Source organism: Lonchura striata, chromosome 4, assembly GCF_050655825.1.
Source record: "Lonchura striata isolate lonStrDom1 chromosome 4, ASM5065582v1, whole genome shotgun sequence".
In the NCBI taxonomy this organism is placed as follows: Eukaryota; Metazoa; Chordata; class Aves; order Passeriformes; family Estrildidae; genus Lonchura; species Lonchura striata.
The window spans coordinates 19,423,200-19,443,884 of NC_140706.1; the positions used below are offsets into that span (position 1 = coordinate 19,423,200).

Consider the following 20,685-nt stretch of genomic DNA (forward strand, 5'->3'; position numbering starts at 1 on the left):
CTACAAATACAATGTAAAATTTTTGCTAGGATTTCTTTACTTCAATTTATATTAATATAAGCATGAAAATGCAAATTCAAAAAAATGTGGCTTGTACAGGTTTAAATTGTAATGGACGTTGAGGAAGAACAAGCTTGAAAAAATAATATACTGGGATATACTCTTCTCTTGGGTTGACTAGTACCCACAGAACTGAATCTCGTGCCATTGTCCTTGGCATCAGGGCCTCTCCTAAGCTGGCACTGAGGCCCTGACACACCATGACACATACTTGGCTCTTAGTCTTCTATGTGGTTGTTTACACTTGATAATGCATTCTGTAGAGTGCTGTTTTCAGTTTGTATTGTGAATTGAAACCTTTATTGCATGAATGTTTACACTTATAAAAACAGTGCCTGCAAATATATAAACCATTTGAATTTTTAAGCCACTTTGACAATTACATTTCTTCCAACTGGTTAAATTCTAACTATTTGCCTTGACTAGACATCACATATGTTGTGTGTGTAGACATTTTATTTAATGTTTTCCTTCATCAATTTAAATGAAAAAGTAGTTTTAAACAAGAAAATAATATTAAGGAGCCTTTAATGAACTTTAATTATCCTTTAAACAAAAAACAGTGGTGAAATTAATAAAAATTTCATTTCAGAATCACAGGTCTGAATATGTGCAGATAAGTCTCAAGCACATACTAAATTTATTTTAAACTTGGAAGGTTATAGACAAGTGGATAGCTCCCATTTAAATATTCAAAACCATTAACAGGTAAGATAATGCCCAGTATCTCATTTTTTATCACAAAAACATAATATATGCCTAGATGAAAATAAAAAGTCAAAGACCTGCCCAAAAAAAAGAAAGAAAGCATTTCCAGTGATGTCACTGCAAAACAGTTGTTTAGTGGATCTGTCAGAGTATATAGCATTTAGGAAGAATGTGTTCAGAAGAGCAGACGGTTGTATGTACCCTAGATTATTCTCAGCTCAATCTTTTTCATAATTCTGTCCAAGAAAGTGGGATATATTTTCATCTCAGGGGCATCAGTATATATCCAGATATACCATTTTGTTCTGTGCTTCTATGCCCAATTTACATTCATATTACTGTAAGTCTTGGAGTGTGATTCCCACCTTACATAAAGTGTCAAGTACAAAATTTGTAAAACAAAATTGCAAAGCAATGAAGAAAGCCAAGTTGAGCTTAGAAATACTGTTAAATGAACCCAGTAATCAAACTGTGAGACATATTTAACATATGTTGAATTAATTTATTCTGAATTCTTTTTCCCTATTCTGAGAGACATATTTTTCGATCAGCTCTGGTGCAGTTAATTTACTATAGGCTTATACAGAAAAATTCATAATAGTGAGGTTTTTCTTGTTCTCGGTGCTATATTTACAATTTTTTACAGAAACATAATATACATGCCAGAAAAATTCTAAGAAAAAGTAATATGACATATTATAGGGATATATTCACTCATGCATCTTGAGCCCTGTGAGGACATTAATCTGAACTCTTCAATCGCAAATGGCTCTAGGCCTAATTTTATTTCTGTACTGAGCTGTAAGTTGGTGATTCATAAATTTTTGATTTTTTGATTTGGAGCAGTTATCCTTCAATAATCTCATAGGCCTCACAGAATTTGGAAATGTAGCAAACCCTCCTTCTCTCGATGACTAGATCTCTATATCTAACTTTTGTCTAGTCCAGCTGTGACCCTATTTATAGCCTCTAAATACTAAACTATTCCTTGTGACTTGAATGTCCAGACCAGTTTTGTGGGCTTTGCGGAACGCAGCAGTAAATGGAGGTCTTTGTCCCAAAATGTATGCTGTTTCTAGCCATTAAAATACTATTAATAGTAACATACGGTCACAGGCAAAATATAGCCCACAATAAAACAGTCCTTAATTTAGCCTTTGCTATTTTGGCAATAAACCTATTCTTTTTCTCCCAACACTGAATGTAATTGTACTGTCAATTCTAACTATAGCATCAGTGGCTCACAGTGGAGCAAATCCTGAGCCACTCCTTACCAGTTTTGAGCTCTGGCTATTGCATAAACTGACACTTTTCATGCAGCTGTGTGTGTGTGTGTCCATCTGTTCTTTAACCAGGTCTATCTCCACTCTTTTTCCATTCCCTGGCAAAAACTCAGTGAGAGGTTTCGCACACATCCCATTTTGGCTTCAGATATTTTAGCAGGATGGAGACATTGACTCACGAACAATCCATAATTTTCAATGCAAACCTCACTTTAACCTCAACCACTGTGATTCATCCTAATCTAATACTAATGCTAATATTATGAGAGCCTGAAAGGCTCTCCATACAGGTCTGTCAAAACTATGGAAGAAACAAAAGACAAGGATTCCTTTGGTTCCTTGAGGGGAACCTTCAGTCACTACTTGTGCTCAAGAGTAGTATCAGAGTTTGTGTTCAAATTAGGATGGAAGCTAGAGACATAGTTCAGTGTTTTGGGGGTACAATTCAAACTCTGGAAAATGTGCAGAAAATTCAGTGAGTGCATTATGGCCTTCCCTTTTACTCCCAACTCTGCCAGCCTTAGCTATATACTGAATTAAGAATAAGGTTTTGTGTTTGCAGGTTAACTCCCACTCACTCTTTCTTTTACAGTGATGGACGCTGTTGATGGTGCTGAATGCAGAGGCAGTGACACATCCCTTCCACCTTGTCTCCAAGGGCTGCTAGATGGCTTGGCAGTTGATGGTGCAATATCTTCCCTGCCATTTGGGTATGCAGGAGTCCAACAGAACTGCAGCTGGCATGCCATTACAGCTGTTTTAGGTGTCTGTAAGCCCTTGCTTCAGGAGCAGAACAGCAGAACCTAGACCTCAAATTCCAGTTTACTGGCATAACAGGAGTATCAACTTCAGTACTTCCATTTGTGGGAGAGTAGAAGGTATCCCATATAGGTTCTTGCTTTTTTTTCATCTGCAGTTGTGAGATATTTAAAAATTTGAACTTTAAATTTTGAATGTTGGGTTTTAGTTCCCACCTTAAAAAGTGAGGTGTTTGAAAACTACAATAGAACAACACAAGGAGAGTCTGAGCTAATTTTCATCTCTAATTCTTTTTATACAAATATGTAACTTTTGAAGGACAGGAGGACACCTCATAGAAAATTTTTCTTTATTTGTTATTGCCAAAGAAATAGCAAAATACTGGGATTTTAAAAAAATTAAATTTAAAATTTTAAAAATATAAGTAGCACAGTGTGTTTTTTTTTTTTTTAACTGAACTCATTTAGATCTTTTAGAACTTATTTTGCAAAGAATGGAGACAGAGGCCATGAGCTGTCTGGCATACAATGATTCTCCTAACAAAATCTACTTTAGGAAAAATATATCTCCCTATAACCTTCTTATGAAATCAGGAAATCAGTTTCTCACATAGAGAAACTCTCATCCCATTCTTGGTTTTCTTACTATGAAGACATTTTTGGCTGATTTTTTCAATTGTTTTTAATTTTTAATTTGTTTAAAAAATATGTAATTGACAGAAATCTAGCTCAGAGAGACACTTATGGTCATGTTTTACAAAAAAGTTCATAGTGCTTTGCTCAATGGTTTATGAAATGAAGTTGTCTTTATTACAATGAAATGTAGTGTATATGCAAGAAAGACACCTAAATATAGACATAAAGGAAACAGGGCTTCTGGGAAGAAATATTAGTTTTTAACCAGCAGATAAACTTGAAAAAAGCCATACAAGCCTGCACTTACTGCCTCTTTAGCAAGACTTCGAACAAGAAAACAATCTTTGAGCAAAATTGTTGCAATGTCATTGCTTCCTTATTTTAAAGAAAATGTTTTCCTCTCAGGACTCGATTGACATCAGTTTTCAGCTGCTGCTTTTGCTAGCTAAACAAAATAACCAGCTACTTAAAAAGATGCTTTTTGTCAATCCTTGTAGGTTCCAAAGAAGTAATTTTATAACATCCCTTTGCTGGATTTTCTTTTTTACTGATGTGCTATTACTGAACGTTTACAGATAGTAAATCTGGCTTTGGTTTGTGGTTAATGAGCACATTCTGCAGATCATGTATTTTGAGAAAGACATTACAAGAGATTTTAAATCCTTTTCTCTGAACAGAAGTACCTAGTCAACTGTGGTCAGTCTCAGAGAGCCTCTGTGACAACATAACAGCACTTGGTGAGACACATATTTTGAAAAGACATTAGGAGGCATAAACCACCCACATACTGTTTTGTGACAGACCTTTTTAAAAAGGGAGTTCAATGCTGACTTCAGTGGGGCTAATATTTAGTTTCAAGATAAGAATGAGTAAAATTGAAATGAAAATTCTGAGTGGCATTTTGAAAGATCTGTTTGACATCCTGTGTCTTGTTTATTTTTTCTGATGAGAAAGAACATTATCTTGTAACAGGGAACAATTTCTAAATGTCAGTGATTTTTCTTCTCTTTGGGAACACAGACAATGTCAAACTGCGTTTACAAAAAATTCCAGTAAATCAGTGTCAGGTATATATTTGGCGTAGCTAAACTCAAAAATTGAATTTCCTATTGTACCCCCAGCAAACAGAATAATAAGCAGACCTACATGCACTAACAAGGAAGGCACTTAAAATTTGAATTCCTGATAGTGAAAGAACTTAGGAAGAGCAAGACCAGGCAGCTGAAAGCAGACTGTAAGTGAGTACTATAGATGAAATAGAACAGCTGAAGTAGTCCCAGGAAAATGTTCCAATATTCTTTGGTACTATGTACTTAAAAAATCAGAACTGCTCTGTTAGGCCTCTGCATTGCCCTTTTCTAGGCATTGGACATGTCTATGTTAGAAAAAGGCCCAGAATACCAGTGTAGGCAAGCTTTGATAATTCTCTTTCCTGCTATATCTCATTAAGATTGTTTTTTTTTTTTTTTTCCCTTCTAAGTCTACTTTTGAAATGGAGTAAACAAATATTTTAAAAAGAATACTTTTTCTTCCAAGGTAGACCATTAATGGACACTTGGATGGAATAGTCAATGTGTAAATAGATATGATATTAAAAAATAACCCCTATAGATTTCCTTTATAGGGAAGCTCTTACTTTGAAGTGCAGTGCTTACCATTATCAAAACTGGAAGAGGAAGTAAAAAAACAAGGCTTAGGAGAAAATGAATAAAAAAAAGCAAAACTTGAATCCCAAATCAAAACCAACTGTGCAATTTTTTTTTGCATGTATCTATCCAGTTAGTTCAGATAAAAATTGTAGGAATTTTGTTTCTTTTAGGATTAATTACTGACCTAAACCCAAAAAGAGAACAGAGAAATCAAGTATCTAAACAGATAAACTTCAAATGTGAAAGCTAAGAAGGCTTAACAAAGGACAAATCTGCTTTAAAAATATTACCTACATTTGCAAAACAATTCAAACAACTAGTGCCGTGAATTAAAATGTCAGTGCATCAACAAAGTCAATTTGCCTCAAGCTTAATTTTTACCGAAGATTGGTAATTTCATAATAAATATTGTGATGGTCATTGTGCCTACATTTTTCATTATATTTTTAATTTCTCTTTTTATGGTTGACATTGGCATTCATAAAGTGATAGCTGAAGTTATAGTCTCATTAACAGTATCATGTTAATAATTACAAGGTTGGTCATGGTTAATTACTACTCTTCATTAAACAAAACACATCAGGAAACTATGGAGGGCTTCTGAAGAGTGTATATCCCATCACTGCTACTCAGTGACCTAAATCAACCTCAACCCAGAGTCTGCCGTGATGGAGTTGCTGGAGTCTTCTGCATCTGAGCAATGAGCACAGAAGGGAAAGGCACTTGTGCAAAGCTTCATGCACACAGACACAGCAAAATGTTCCCACAGCACTTGTGGTGTGAAGGACCCATAGTGAGCTGGCAAGTATTGTGCATAGCTGAGCTGAGCAGAAAAGCTCCTCAGGGAAAGAAGAGGTAAGACTGGGTGCAAAAATGAAACTGGTAGGCATGACATGTTAATGAGCTGTGTCAGAGCCATCTGAGGTTTGGGGAAGATAATTGCAGCTTGAGAATAAAGCAATCTTTTTTTCTGTTCAGGACAATGTTCCTTGGAGCTGTCCAAGAACACTTAGTAAAGCAAAGAAGTCAAAGAAGAATCCTGGAGATGAGATTTTTCAGTTCAACAATTCACTGACTCCAGCTACCTGTTTTATCCTTAAAGAAACAGACTACCAGATTAGTTTCCAAAAGGAAGTTTGACTTGTAAAAACACAATTATTTTTACATTATTTCACTGCTGGTCATTTAGTTCATGTCAGATAAGAAACGAGCCTGTCTCTTTCACTTCTTGCATTCCAAACAGCAAGATGGAAAAAAAATTCTGAGATTCTCTCTGCCTTAAAGATCAAGGAGAGGCTTTGTTTGTTTGTTTCTTTGTTTTAATTTCCCAGCCAAGTGACTTCCAAAGGTTAGAGTTTCCAAATGGCTAATGTCCCTATTGCAAGTATCCTTTCATGATTGTGACTAATTTTACATCTTTAAACTGTTTTGCTGTCCTCCTTTTCTTTTCTGCCTTTAATTTAACCTTACAATGGTTAACGGGTTCTGTCAACTAATAACATGAGCAATTAAAGAAGCAGGCAAGGACAAAGGAATGGCCTGTAGTGTCAAGGATGGGTGGGAAATGTTACACCTTTTAAACTGTACTTCTACTGATAATTAACACTTTGTACTTAGGTGGCTTTCTGAACAGGTTATGTATGTTGTAATATCATGGGATTATATATTTTTTTATAACTATTTATATTTGTCTCCTTCTGCCTTCATTTGTGTCTTTACACAAACACACACAGACACACACAGACACACACACACACACATATATATGTATATATCATTAAGTCTAATTCTGTTTCCTACTATAAAGTGTATAAAACCTGATAAAATCTTAACAGACAAACTACTTGGAAACCTTTCACAGGGTTCAGCACACTGTGGGAACACAAAATGAAGCTCTTTTTTAAGCTGTCCTGTCTCTGGAACTACAAGGGAAGGTGGCAATATAGGTCCAGAACCTGTAATGCTTATAAGAAAGTACAAGCAAAATGAATCAAATGGAAAGCAGCTTTGCTACCTATTTGTGAAAAACAAAACAATTTTTTTTTTCTTTTTGGCTACCTACATATTTATTGTGCAAATGATACTCTTTCTGTCAAAAATAACAAAGCCTCTATTGACAAGAAGATGGTAATGTAAGAGGAAATTTTCCCCCACTGTTTCCTACATGCTAGCCTCATAGATTTTTCAGACAAATACTGCAAAATATATGCATATATCTATCCCATATATGTATGGGTTGGGGATTTTGGGAGAGATGGACAGATTTCTACATCACTGAGCAAAGCACAGCTACATTAAAAGTGTAGGGGTAGCCTACACTTTCTGTGTAGGCTTTCAGTCACTTTCTGTGACTGATTTGCAAAAGTTCCCATTTAAACACATGAGTATCAGTGAAAGGTTCAGCATATCTGTACATACATCTGAACAGTGCATCAGAGAGGAAATGTATAAGTTTAAAGACTATTATACTTGTACATCATGAGGTCTGCTTCTCTGTTTCTGGAAAGACTGCAGAGTTGGTAGTAACACTGTCTTATTCCTGGATGGATGAGCCAACACATTGAATACCCGTGTTTCTCCATGGTATTAAGAGGTTACAACAGTGGCAGGAAGGATATAGTGTTTGGGAGAGATCTGCTTTTTAATCCTACAGGGTTTACAAGGCCACTTTTTGCAATGACAAAGGCTGATTTAATGAAGCTGTTATAATTCTAAAGCTTGATTTTACTAGACACTCTTTTTTTATTAACTAATGGACTTAAAATGTGAAACTCTTGCAGTACAAGGCAGAGAGCATTACTTTGATGTTGACTCTCAGCTGTATAATATTCCACTACAATGAAATTTCTGGGGTAAAAATTTGGAAAATAAGGGGATTTACGGTGTTTTTATCAATAGAAATAAGAAGAATAGAAAAAAAATGACAGAGGGAGATATGTACTGTTTGTTTGTTAGACTCACTTAAATTTTATACAGAAGAATGAAAGGTCAATTTGATTTAATGAAAGGATTTATAGATTGTAATAATGAACATCAATATGCCAGCCACTATCATAGTTCCTCTAGGCCTACAGTCCATAATTCTGCCCAGATCTACTAAATACGGATAAAAGAAATCAAATACCACAGAACAGGAGGCAAAGCAACAAGAAAGGTAGCAGAATCAATACACTAGTGAAAAAGAAATGCAGTGGGGAAAAACAGGTATTTTCCCTGTACCAGTGTTCATCTTTTAGCTATGACAGATAACAGTTTCCTTTGTTTGGTGGGGTATTTTTTTTGTTTGTTTTTGGGGTTTTATGTTTTTTTGTTAGTTTGGTTTGGTTTAATTTGGGTTTTTTTGGTTTTGTTTGTTTTTTGGTTTTTTTTTAGCAGAGAAAGTTTAACTTACTGTTTAAATACAGGACAAAATATGGTCTTTATTTGACCTCTCTCAATTAATTGAAAAGTAGTGAGAGTGGCCAGTCATGAGACAGGGAAAAATATATGTGCTTCTGTTCTAAAAGAAATGTTTTATGTCCACTAATCCTTCAGGAAGAATAACAGAATTTGATTAAGGTTTTGGGCTGGTTTCATTTTTCATTTCTTTTTGAGAGCATGAGAGAGTCTTCATCTGTCTCTTATTAATGTTATCCCACCTTGCAGAAGAGTAATAACAAAGTGTCTGTATAATTTTCTGGTTTAGATGCTCACCCAGAGGGAGAAAGGTATTACTCCTAAACAAATTCCTGTATTTTGCATCATGCAATCACTGCAAACATCTTTGGCATAGGTATCATAATACTACTCTTAACATCAGACATGTCTTGCAAAATTTGAGAGCTATGCTCTAATATTAAATACAATACATTCATGAAATATCTTTAAAACAGTTTGATTTTATAGAAATCACAACATAGGCAAACAGCCCAAACCACAACAGAAAGGCTGCATCTAGTCTCTCTTTATAAAAGAGATGTAGTAAATTGATTAAATCCAGTAAAAACTTTGATAAACAACTGCCATCCTAAAGTATCAATAAGAAAGGATTACAGTTTTAATGTCTCAATTGTTTTATTAAATTCCATCTCTGGAATTTTGAATAAGAGCACTCATGGTGTCAGTTTCTAACGTGGAAATCACATCAGTGGTGGAATCAGATCACACTGAGATTTTGGATCTGAGAAGACCAACGAGTATTGGGAGAAGGACCCTGCTGAGATCTGTACAGAATTGGCTAGGACTCCAAACCAGATAATAAGTTTAGGTGCCAACATAAGAGGAAATACAGATGCTAAGATTTAAGTGGTTTTCTAAGGTTGCCTTCCCAGATCTAGGAGAAATTTAGATTGCTGATTCTCCATATAAGAAGCCATATTTGTAATTCTGATTCTTTTGGTACTCCTATATCAGGGTTTTAGATATAAGAGGAATGATTTATTAAGGCAAAAATGTTGTTCCCATGTGCTACCCCTGTTTGCACTCCAGAGCATTTTCAGAGCACACAAGATGAATTCCCTTCAAATGGAACACAGCTGCACTTCTAAGCAGAGTACCCAGTGAGCCTGAAATTGCTAATAGATATTAGATAAGATTTGACTAGAGCTGGTTTAAAATAAACCATTTGAGATACATTTAGTATAGGTGCCCTGTCCTCAATTTCAATTCCTTTTGTCCTTGAAACTTGCTTCAACTAGGTGCTAAGGTGGAAAAAACCTTTCAAATTCCCAGATCAGATTGTTTTGTTTTCTGCAACAGTTCCAGTATTAACAAAATAAATACACTGTGGTATGGTAAAGTGAACATATATCTCATGAAGGAAAGTCTAGTAAAACTCGCATGTCTCTTACTCTTTCCTATCCCCACAATGACAAATGAGTGCTTGTCACTATTAACTGTTTCAGTTTAGAGTGATCCAACCTGCTTTGGGGTTTTTTGTACTTTAATTCTTGCTTTCTTTAAGCATCTGAAAGATAAATCTATTTTTAAAATAAATTAAACAACAGCAATAAATAGCTACTTTATATTTTCCCATAGATTTGGCCAAATAACATACGTTCCTAAATTTGGCATAAATTTTATCTGCTTGCTTCTATTAAAAAATAACATAATATTGGGGTTTTCGGCTTATGTAAGAATACATATATCTAAAATTTTTATTGCTTGCACAGACTGAGGTATTTCTTATTCCTTTATCACTGATATGGTAAATTCTAGGACTGCCTGGACATGATCTGGCTGGACTTCTTTTGAACAGGAGTTTGCACTAAACGGCCTCCAGAATCCCTTCCTGTTTTGAATTATGCTATAATGCTATGATTTTGTGGCATAGCAATATTCATCTCAGTTGTACCTGAGATGTAGAGGAACAACTCAATTTATTGCATAGCATTCCTACTAATATTTTTATTAGTATGTTTTGTTCTTAGTGCAGTTGAAATAAGGGACACCTCATCATCAAACCTGAGCTTTATATATCATGGTCACTTGCATTATATGATGCAAAGAGCACTTTATGAAAGAAGAGTCTGGAAAGAAGCTGAAGTATAATGATGTGACTGGCTGAAACAATTTTAGACAGATTTTTACATTTATTAATGCAAAAAGAACAGTATAAAATAATATATAAGCCTAGGTAGCTTTTTCAGTGAGGTCTTAATGATTCGATACCAGAAATTGTCTCTTTAGCACAAACTTTATGGGGGAAATTGTTTCATAAGTCAGAAATAAAATAAAGGTAGCTTTTCTAAGGGTTATTCATGAGATAATGTGGATGTGTTAAACTGATTCATGTTGACTGCACTAACATTTTTGACCAGTTTCAAACTACCACTAATTATAAAAATACACGATTATGCCCCCAATCGTCAACTGCATATTTTTTTTAAAATCTGATTTAATTCATATAGGAAAATTAATAAAGCACATTTTCAGTAAAAGTCGTAAATAATCAGTTATACCTTTCCTTAATTAACTCTGTTGGTGTTCTACAACAACTTTCCTATTCACTTTGCTGAAAAACAAAGCTTCCAGAAAAAAAATTCAGATGAGGATAAAAATACAATTAGAAGGGATGAAGTGGGAAGGTAAATACATGCTTGCTTTCTGGCAGGTTCCTAGTGACATGGGTAGCATGAGTCCTTGTCAGTTCTGGCATAAATTGCACAGCTGGATAGTGATGAACAAAGTCAGTCACGGCAAGAACCAAAGAACAGTGGATCAATATAATACATCAGTTTGTCTGTTCTGAAAGAATGGAATGAATTTAATTGAAGAAAACAAGATTTGTAAGTATACAAATACCATCTTAGTGACTACCTTAGAAGACCAGACATGAGTACTTACTTGCCTCATTAGTATGATATTCCTATAAAAAACAAATCTACAAACCCTTGTGCATGTTTTTACCAATTCATGATTGCTGTGTCCCTAACAAAGCACAAAACATCAAATAAGTGAATAATTTGGTTAGTAATCTTATTTTTAGGCCCAGCATATAACTCTTAACTATTTAAAAACCTTTTCTACAAGCTCCCATGTTCCTGTGACAACAATTGGTGCCCAGCAATAATAAGGTTCTTGTTTATCCCTCAGCAGGAGATTAACTAAAAAAGGTCAGTCAATATGAAAGAGGAATGAGGCTATTTTATTTTTTTTTTTGACTACCCTTTAAGAGTGAAGTGAACCCTGTTGGAAGAGCAGAGCCATGAGTTAAGAGCTAGGCTGACACGGTGATATAAAAAGCCATATATTAGATAGTCTTCCATATGTACTTTATGATTTACTTTGTTTGTTTTTCCCTTTAATCTTCAATAAAAGTTATCTTACCTGAAAGATATTTGCTGTTAATCTGTGAGAAATCAGAACTGAACTAATTTAGAAAAGTGACATCATCCTCTGAAACTTGACAGCATGTTGGGGCAGGTGGAAACCCACTGTGTTTGCACAACAAGAATCTAAAATAGGAGACTTCATTTTCTTTGAGTATGTTTCCCTTAGGGGGTCTTCAGAAAAAACAGGATATATACTTTCTTTTGTTTTAAGGAAAAAAAAAAAGGTTGCTGAGACTGGAATCTGCTTGCAGGTTTTATAAAGGAAGATGCATCAAAATGTAACTGCAGAGATCAGTAGATTTATAATATATGCCATCTAAGCCTTATCTCTAGCATGAAAAAAGCATTCAGTAAATGTTCTAAAATAAAACGACCATAAGGTTCAAGAAAAATAGCCAACCTATACATGTTTATATACTATGCTTCAGCCTTAAGTAAACATAGTTCAGAGGCATACAAGGAACAGATTAACAGCAAAAAACCAATTCCGTGTGACTGCATACATTCACTTTTAAGGATTCCTAATTTGCTAAATATTTGTCTACAGTTTTCTGTCCAAATTCATTATGTGTAGTTGGGCTTTCAGTTTGCATTCCTTTCTCATCATAGTTTACTCACGCAGAATAATGCTTCTAATTATTTTCCATTGTATAACTGCCCGAAATATAGTCCTTGGAATGGGGAAGATTTCAGTTATTCAAGTAGTTATTGTGAAAGCTAGTAAGAGCTGGAAAAAAGGCACATCTCTTTTGCTGTAGCTGACACACTACGTTGATCCAGCAGGAAATGTGTCTGGTACTGAGACAGATGGGGGAGCTCTGGGACTCAGTTTAGCGTGGCTGAAGCTCCTGCGGATGCTGGTATCGTACACTGACAGTAGCTGAAGTCTGAACAGCAGAGTTTACATACCTGAAATAAATTGTTTTGATTAGAACCTTTAGGAAAGAAATTCATAAGGTACAGTTTTATTGACTACTTGCCAAACAACACAGACCTGTGCTCTGTAAGCTTGTTTTGTTCTTGTAAGTCAAGCACCAACTGGGCTCTTATTTTCTAAGGTTATGGACTTACAGCATAATACATTATAATTTACTCTGAATTATTACAGTGAGAAGAACCAGAAACAGAATGCACATTCATTTCTAACTGTACTTGACCTTAGGAATATTTTTAAAGTAGTCTTTGTATTTGTTTATCTTCCATGGGAATCTGAGAAATTTGCTATTGATAAAAGTGTTTCCAGAACAAAAAGGCACATATAAACCAAATTTGTGGCTGTCGTTAAGAAAAGAATAAAATTATCACTTCTAATTCTTATCAAAATGTTGCTATTTTATCATAGACTCTGAGGGTTTTTTAGGAGCCATTTCAGGTTCTGTTTTATTGACAGAGACCACTCTATTTGAGGCATAATGCTATTGTGATCACCTAAATGGAACTGAAACAAATGTTGTTCAAGGCACAGCTAAGATTTTCTTCCCCTAAGCAAAATCTATATAATATTATTGTCACTAAGGCCATTATTTGTTTTGCTGTTCTTCTGGAAATTAGTATGTATAGGTACCATTATGTTCATTTATCATTGTCTGTTCTAGTCTAATGCATTTAAATGCATAGTCTGGTTGCTAAAACTGTGCACATGAAATTTTGCACTATTTTGTACCATTCTAGTGATAGAATTCTAGCAGTTCATTGCCATTTTTATTTTTTAAATCAATGTCTTCCACTGAAGATTGCTTTTATTTCAGATTTCTTTTTTTTTTAATAATTTAGTAATACTAATTTTAAAATAATTTAGTAATAAAAATAGTAATTTAAATAATACTTAAAAAAACCCAAACAAACAAAAAAATATCCCACAAGAAACCAGAGAGGTCATTAGCTGTATCCATAAGCAACAAGGTAGATTTATGAATTTTCAAATCTGATACAGCATCAAGCTTTTGCCTTATTCCCAGATACTTCAGCATATTGATTCATATTTTTATTGACAGTAAAGGCTAGACAGCTTTTAAAACTTCCAAAAAATGAACATTACCAAAGTTGTTTTATGTTTTCTTTACCACTTAGCTGGCACAACTTATTTTCATAGGAAAACCTGAGAATAACAAATCATGGATTTCAGAACATCGCTTTTCTCAGCTATGAAGTAAGTTGCTTGATACAACTGATTACTGACACATGAGACTCCATGACACCACGTAACTGTGGTTCAGAGTGGGCTCAATCCAGCTGTGGTGGGGGCTCAAAAGCCCTCTGCAGAGCTGCATCATGTCACCTGAACAATCCCTTCCTCAGTGTGAATGGGAAAGCTTCCTGTCCTTCAGAACCAGCAGAATTACATCCACATATTAGTAACAATATCTAGAGAAAATGCTCAAAAGAAGTTAATTGTATGGCTGGGGCTTCATTGCTCATTCATTCAATAGGATTCTGTTGCAACAAAATATGTTTTGTAAATTATCATTCCTTAAAAATAAGACAGCCTCAGGCAGCCCCATTATTAAGCCAAATTTGTGTCTTAAGCAATCACATTGCTAGGAAAAAGAGGGCAGCCTATTCAGGCTTCTGGTCTGAATCATCTCTGAAACAGACTTGACTGTGTGCAGAAATCTTAGTGCATAATCTATATTTAGTTTGGTCGAATATTTCACCTCAAATCCTCAACCATAGCAACTCATATTTGTCTCTACCTAATTTGATTAACTCTTGTCAGAAGTGAAATCTTGGTGTTTTGATAGTACTGTGAGATTGTTGTCTCAAAACCAAAAAAAAAAAAAAAAAAAAAAGCCCCAGATTTTAGAGTTTATTAGGAGTATCATAGAAAATAAAATAGAAAGTATTTTTATGTCTCTGTGTAAATGTAATTATTGTTCAAAGCCTGAAAATAAAGCAACAAAAAACTTGAAAAAACTGATAAAAGGTTGACAAAACTAATAAAAATGGACAACTTTCATACAAAGAGAGGGGAAACCCACAATGCTAAACAAAGACCCACGTTCTTAATGTTACAGTAGAGATAACAGGGAGGGAGCATACAATAGAGGGAGCAGAAGAACAGATTTCTGTTATTTTCTGAGGGCCAAGGAACAAGTAAATGGCACAAGCCTTTTACAGTCTCTCCTGGAACAAGAGAACATCAGATATTTACCTAACAGACAGAGTGGTGGGCTAAAAGAATCCTTGATCTGGGCTACTGCAGTCATTATGTTATGGTTTTGATCTAGTGACAAACCAATCTATATAAAAAATGAGCCGTAATATTTTTTTCACTTCAGTTCTATGTGGAATTGTGTTTTATGATCTGGTGCAATTGCCCTTTTTCAGGAAGATATAATAATAGAAAAGAGACACAGAGGGTTTTCTCAGAAAGGCTATTTTAATTTTCTCATTTATACAAAAGCAAATAAAACTGAAACATGAATATATGAATTGTTCATTTAATTTGGCAAATGTAATACTCACTGTCTTGTGTGAATTGAACACATTGCTGAGAACATAGTGCAATTTATTAAAAGAGCTATTGATATGTTTACATGCATGGATAACCAGGGAATCTGTCTTCTGCTAATGCCAGACTGAGTTCCCTTCCTTCCCTGCCGAAGCTGACAGCACAAGAGTTAGTTGGCTCCTTCCAGTTGTCTTGGGTCTTAGTTGACCTTTCCCAATGTGCTTATCAATTTAAAGCCAGAAGGCTTGGAAAGTGATTATCTTACTAGACACAGGTCTAAAGATACTTATCTGATGGTAAACAGTCTATATTCTGGAACAACAGCATTATTTCAAAGGATCTCATTCCTTTTATAAATTTGGGGCTTGACATACCATAAAATCCATATGAGCGTGCCTGAACTGACATCACTTGAAAACTAACTGCAATGTATTTAACTATCTGTGAATCATTTTTGTAGTTCTAGACAATAAACAGGTGAAGAAAGTATAATATGGGATAGTTACATTTTACAAACTTTGATCACATTGTCATATTTCTTTGGAATATGTCATCTTGCCAAAAGGTAAAAGGACCATATGATCATCTAGAAGGCAGCATATGCAAATAAATATGGTAGCAAGTAAAACATATGTTTAATCTTCCCACTTCATCAATGTAGAGCTCAAGAGTTTTTGTCCACACAAGCCAACAAATCTTAAGGCTTAAACTGTGTTTCTGGTACTCCTTTTTTCTTAGTTCCATAGTTATATATCTCTCAAAAAACTGTACAGAATTATTTATTTTTAAATAACTTTTGGAAAAGCTCCTACTGAAGGTAAAACTAGATGTATACAGGCAAGCTCAAATTGAAAAGAATTGCCTAAGAATGTACCGAATTTGTTCACCAAGTTTCACACATCATACATGATCTATTTATACTGAAACGAGACAAAATAGTTCACAGTTTTGACAAAGTAGAGGAAAGAGGCATCAATCATCCCAAAGGACAACACAGTGGAACATTTAAAAGTTGTGTTTTACAGATACAAGGAGACAGAAAATCTTCCACGCTTCTAATGATTTGTTCCAGTAGTTAATTAGACATACTCTTAAATCTGTGTGCTTTATTTCTTATCTGAATATAGTTAAGTTTTGCTTCAATATATAATTTTTTAGCATGCATTCCCCCTCCAGATTACATAGCCCTGTAGTGGTATGTATTTTCTTCCTGTGTAGCTGCTTACACAGTGCAACAAAATCAGTTCTCAGTTGTTTTCTAAGAGCAACACACTTTAAGGTGTTTTGGAGGGGTTTTTTTCCTGAGTTTTTTACTTGCCTACATTGTGGCATTTTCTACATATTTTGAGTGACTACTCCCCTTTGCTTGAAAAGATTGCAATTTTCAGTCAAAAAAAAAGTGGCTTTTCCAAAAGTCATGTTACCTATGAACTTGGTATATTGAACTTGGGCATATTCCACTGGCTATCTTATCAGGTATCATTTTTATTTGATCTTTTTGAGGAATATTCATTCTGGAAGTGAGTGATGTGTTGTTTTTCTTCCATTATTTTCTTTCAGGATTTACCATTTCCATGAGTGCCCATTAGTTTTTTGGGGAGGGAGAAAACATTAGCCTCTTCTCTAAGAGAACTCTTCTCTAACCTTTGTTTAGATATCACTTGTATTTGCTCTCCTTCCATTTCATCTTCTTAAGATGAGAGCTCAAAGCTGGTGTCTGCATCAGCAAAAGGTGTGGCACTAGGAGATGCATCTTTAGGGTGGTGGGTGTACAATATTTACTCCATTTGTGGGTGCCTGCTTTCTGGGGTTCAAAGGCTTATTAGATTTTGTGGTACCTCAGATGCCCTCTAGCTTAGGGTCATTGAAGGTAATCAGTGTGAAGGCTGCAAGGTCTCTTATGTAATGTTAAACAGAGCATATTGCTTAACATTGGGGTGCTAAGGAAAGTTGCTTTGAAGCTACACTCATGATGTGAAATGAAACATAAATTTAGATTCTTTAGAAATCCTTAGAATTTCTGGATCACTCTTCGAAACAAAATTTTACCTGAAACCACTCTTTTTTTCATTAGCACTTAAACATTTTTGTCTATTTTTTGTTCATTTTTAATAGTTATATTGATAATTTAATTTTGGAAAAATTCAAAATGATACATTATTTCAAAATCTAAAGTTGAAATATTTCAATGTTCAGCTTTTCATTACCATTCTTTTATTCTTAACTTTACTGGTTAAGTTTAAAGAGAACAAATGCTATGAATATGTTCCTTGAAAACAAAATAATTTTATATAAAGAGAGAAAGCAAATTACACATCAATTTATTCTTTAGGCAACTATCCTTCAGTCTAGCTTTTTCCTCATTCATTACTACTTTAATATAAACTCATAGCACAGACCTTAAGGAGGGAAAAAATTCCAGATTTATACTGAAGTCTTCTGGTGAGAGTTATAACACAATTCCAAAATTTGCCTTACTTAGGATAAGAAGTCACAGAAAAAAGAAATGGATCAGGCAGAACAGAGCAAGGAGAAATCATCAGTTAGGAGATAAATTGAATTCGTTAACACTGCCCAATTCTATTATAAACTATTGTTATTTTTCATAGCGATTGTAATGCAACAATTTATTTTAAATCTTTTTTTTTTACTATATCCTGTGATAGTAATAATGTTTTGGTTTATAGAAAGTGTTGTTTTAATCAATGTTAATTAAAATATAAAACTAGTAAAGCGTCTAATATTTCTCTAGTGATCCTCTTCATCTGCTCTCTGAGGGCATGGAGAGATATCAGATTTTTAATTGCTGTTAAATATGTTTTTTATGAAAAGTGAAATGCTTTTATAAAAAATTCTTTTCATGTTTTTTTATAGCACATTTTGACAAATAAGCAATTTGAATCCAAGAAATCTCCTATACAGAGTGTTTGCTACTCAGAGTAATAACCATAACACTGAAAGTAATTCTCAGGGCAACCCTTTGGAAAAAAATGTATTTCTTATGGTGGTCCACATAATTATTGTCTGCACAAAGAAAAACAATTAAAGAAATTTAATTTAGTCTTTTATCTGAAATATGGCAGACTAGAAGAATATGGTGAAAATAAGTAAAAGTAAGCAAAACAAAACCCACATAAGAAATTAGAGTTTTAGAACTAGATCCTTGTCCTCTTTACTTACAGTTGGAATTGTATCTTAACCATGAATCTACTAACATACTTTATGGACATATGGTTTTAAAAAGTAGCAGCACATTGATGTCACAGAATCAGAGCATCACAAATTCATTTCTTTTGGAAAAGACCTGTGAGATCATTAAGTCCACCCTATATATTATGAAATTATATAACAGATGGAATTAATCTACTGAGGAATCAATTCTCTGCCAATATTGTCTTCACCACTGCATGACTCAGGTCCACTCTAATTTCAGGATGCAGAGGATGTGGCTGAAGGGAATTGATTAAAATTTTAATTTATCAGTTTAATGGTCAAACTGATGCAAAGAAAACCCCAAAGAAACAAATCCAAAATGTGCAGAAAATAGCAACAAGTTTTTCTTTAAAATTGGGAAACTAGAAATTAAAATGTTGATAACAACTTGAAAAGTATTTTTTTTTCACCTTTGTCTCCTTTGAATGGAAAGAACAGAAAGGGATCACAATTGATCCTGATCTGAATGCATATATAAGAGGCACAGGACTGGAAGGTTATCCTATGCCAACCATATACCTCAGTGCCATACCATGTGAGCCATAGTTATGGCTCAGTTCATGCTTGTGAACATGATAACGCATTTCATTCTAGGACAGAAATTATTATGTATCTTTTTATGAATGGTTTTGGGCATTCCTGAGAACAAACCACTTTTTTTCTCAAGGTGCTCCAGACAGTTTGGTATGGTTGCAGTAAGAAACTAGCTCAGTATTGGAAGTAGTCAAAGTTGGATAAAAATGGAAAACAGATGCATATTCTTTCTTGGCTGGTTAGTTTAAAAACAAAACACACAAAAAATTAAGGTGGGTTTTCTGGTCTAATGGGTTAGTTACTATCTGTGACAAAACAATCTGAATAGAATATTGAATCAAATTATATTGTATAGGAATCAATCAATTTAAACAATTTAAACAATCCCTTTTATTTTCAAAATTGCCTCATAATCTATATTTTTGTTGCATCCAAAAAAAAAAAAAAAGGGAAAAAAAAAGAACCCCCACAACAAACAGCCTCTACAAAATCCCCACCAGAAAAAAGCTTGTGGAATATATCTTCCAACAGCATTTCTCAATTATATTTCAATTCCATGCAAATGCCAAATTCATTTTTAGTGTAAGAATAAGAATTAGCATTATCTAAACACTTTGAGTAAACCATTAATATAAATATATAGATAATACCTTTATTTCATCAGTCTTCAAGTATCTTCATATCACAGTGAATATAATACTTCTTAATTAAATACCTCAACTACTCAACATTCTTCCTTCCAGATGGATTTCATGAACCCAATCTATAAAGTGGAAGCACATTGAACTTTTTTAGATGTAGTAATAGTATTCGGGAATTTCTTAAAGATTTTTCTGGCTTGTTCTTTAGAATTTACCTGAATCTCCTTTTCTTTCAGTATTTACTGTTCCTTCCTAGAATTGAATTAGATCATAAGCCTGAATTTGATGTAATGAAAAACAGGAGTACTGAAAAATATTGTGTCATGTTTTATCTACATGGCTGTATTGCAGTGCATTAAGTGAAGATTTGACCTGCCGTGTTCCTTCTGAAGAGCTGCCTTTTGATGTTGCAAATTGTGTGTCCTTTCTGCAAAACAAATGAGATGATTCCTTATGCAATCCACTTAAAATAATTATTTTCCCATAGAATAATGGAAATAATAAGACAGTCAAACAGCTACCCAGGTTCAGGAAATATCCAAATTGGAGGTTTAATTTTGCCTTCAGACATTTGATCACAATCTGTACCATACCAGTTGAAAATTAATTTATTAGTCAGAGGGCAGCATTAGCCCTATATGATTAATATATTCTGACAAATTAAATTAGGTGTAGAATTATTTAATTTGTTTCCTTTTTTCTAGTGATCAGTTAGTGAATACATCACACATCATCATTGCTTTCCACCTAGACTTTGTCCATAAAACTGGATTTGATAATTTAACAATAAATGCATTATTTTCCCTGAATATATATCATATTTTTAATAATACAGAAGAAGAAAGTTTTGTTCAAAGCACCAAATAATTAAAATCAGTTATAATAAGCCAAATGGATGTCAACATGTGCTATAGTGCCTCCTACAAATACTGTTATAAAG

General features: G+C 34.1%; 1 long non-coding RNA gene across 1 annotated transcript; it reads right to left on the minus strand.

Annotated features, from left to right (window-relative positions):
* Positions 1-8,409: 8,409 nt before the first annotated feature.
* Positions 8,410-18,846, minus strand: LOC144246117 (uncharacterized). Its single transcript, XR_013339800.2, has 2 exons — positions 11,902-18,846; positions 8,410-11,241 (listed from the first exon to the last, which is right to left on the minus strand). It is a non-coding gene; the product is annotated as an uncharacterized LOC144246117 (long non-coding RNA).
* Positions 18,847-20,685: the final 1,839 nt, after the last annotated feature.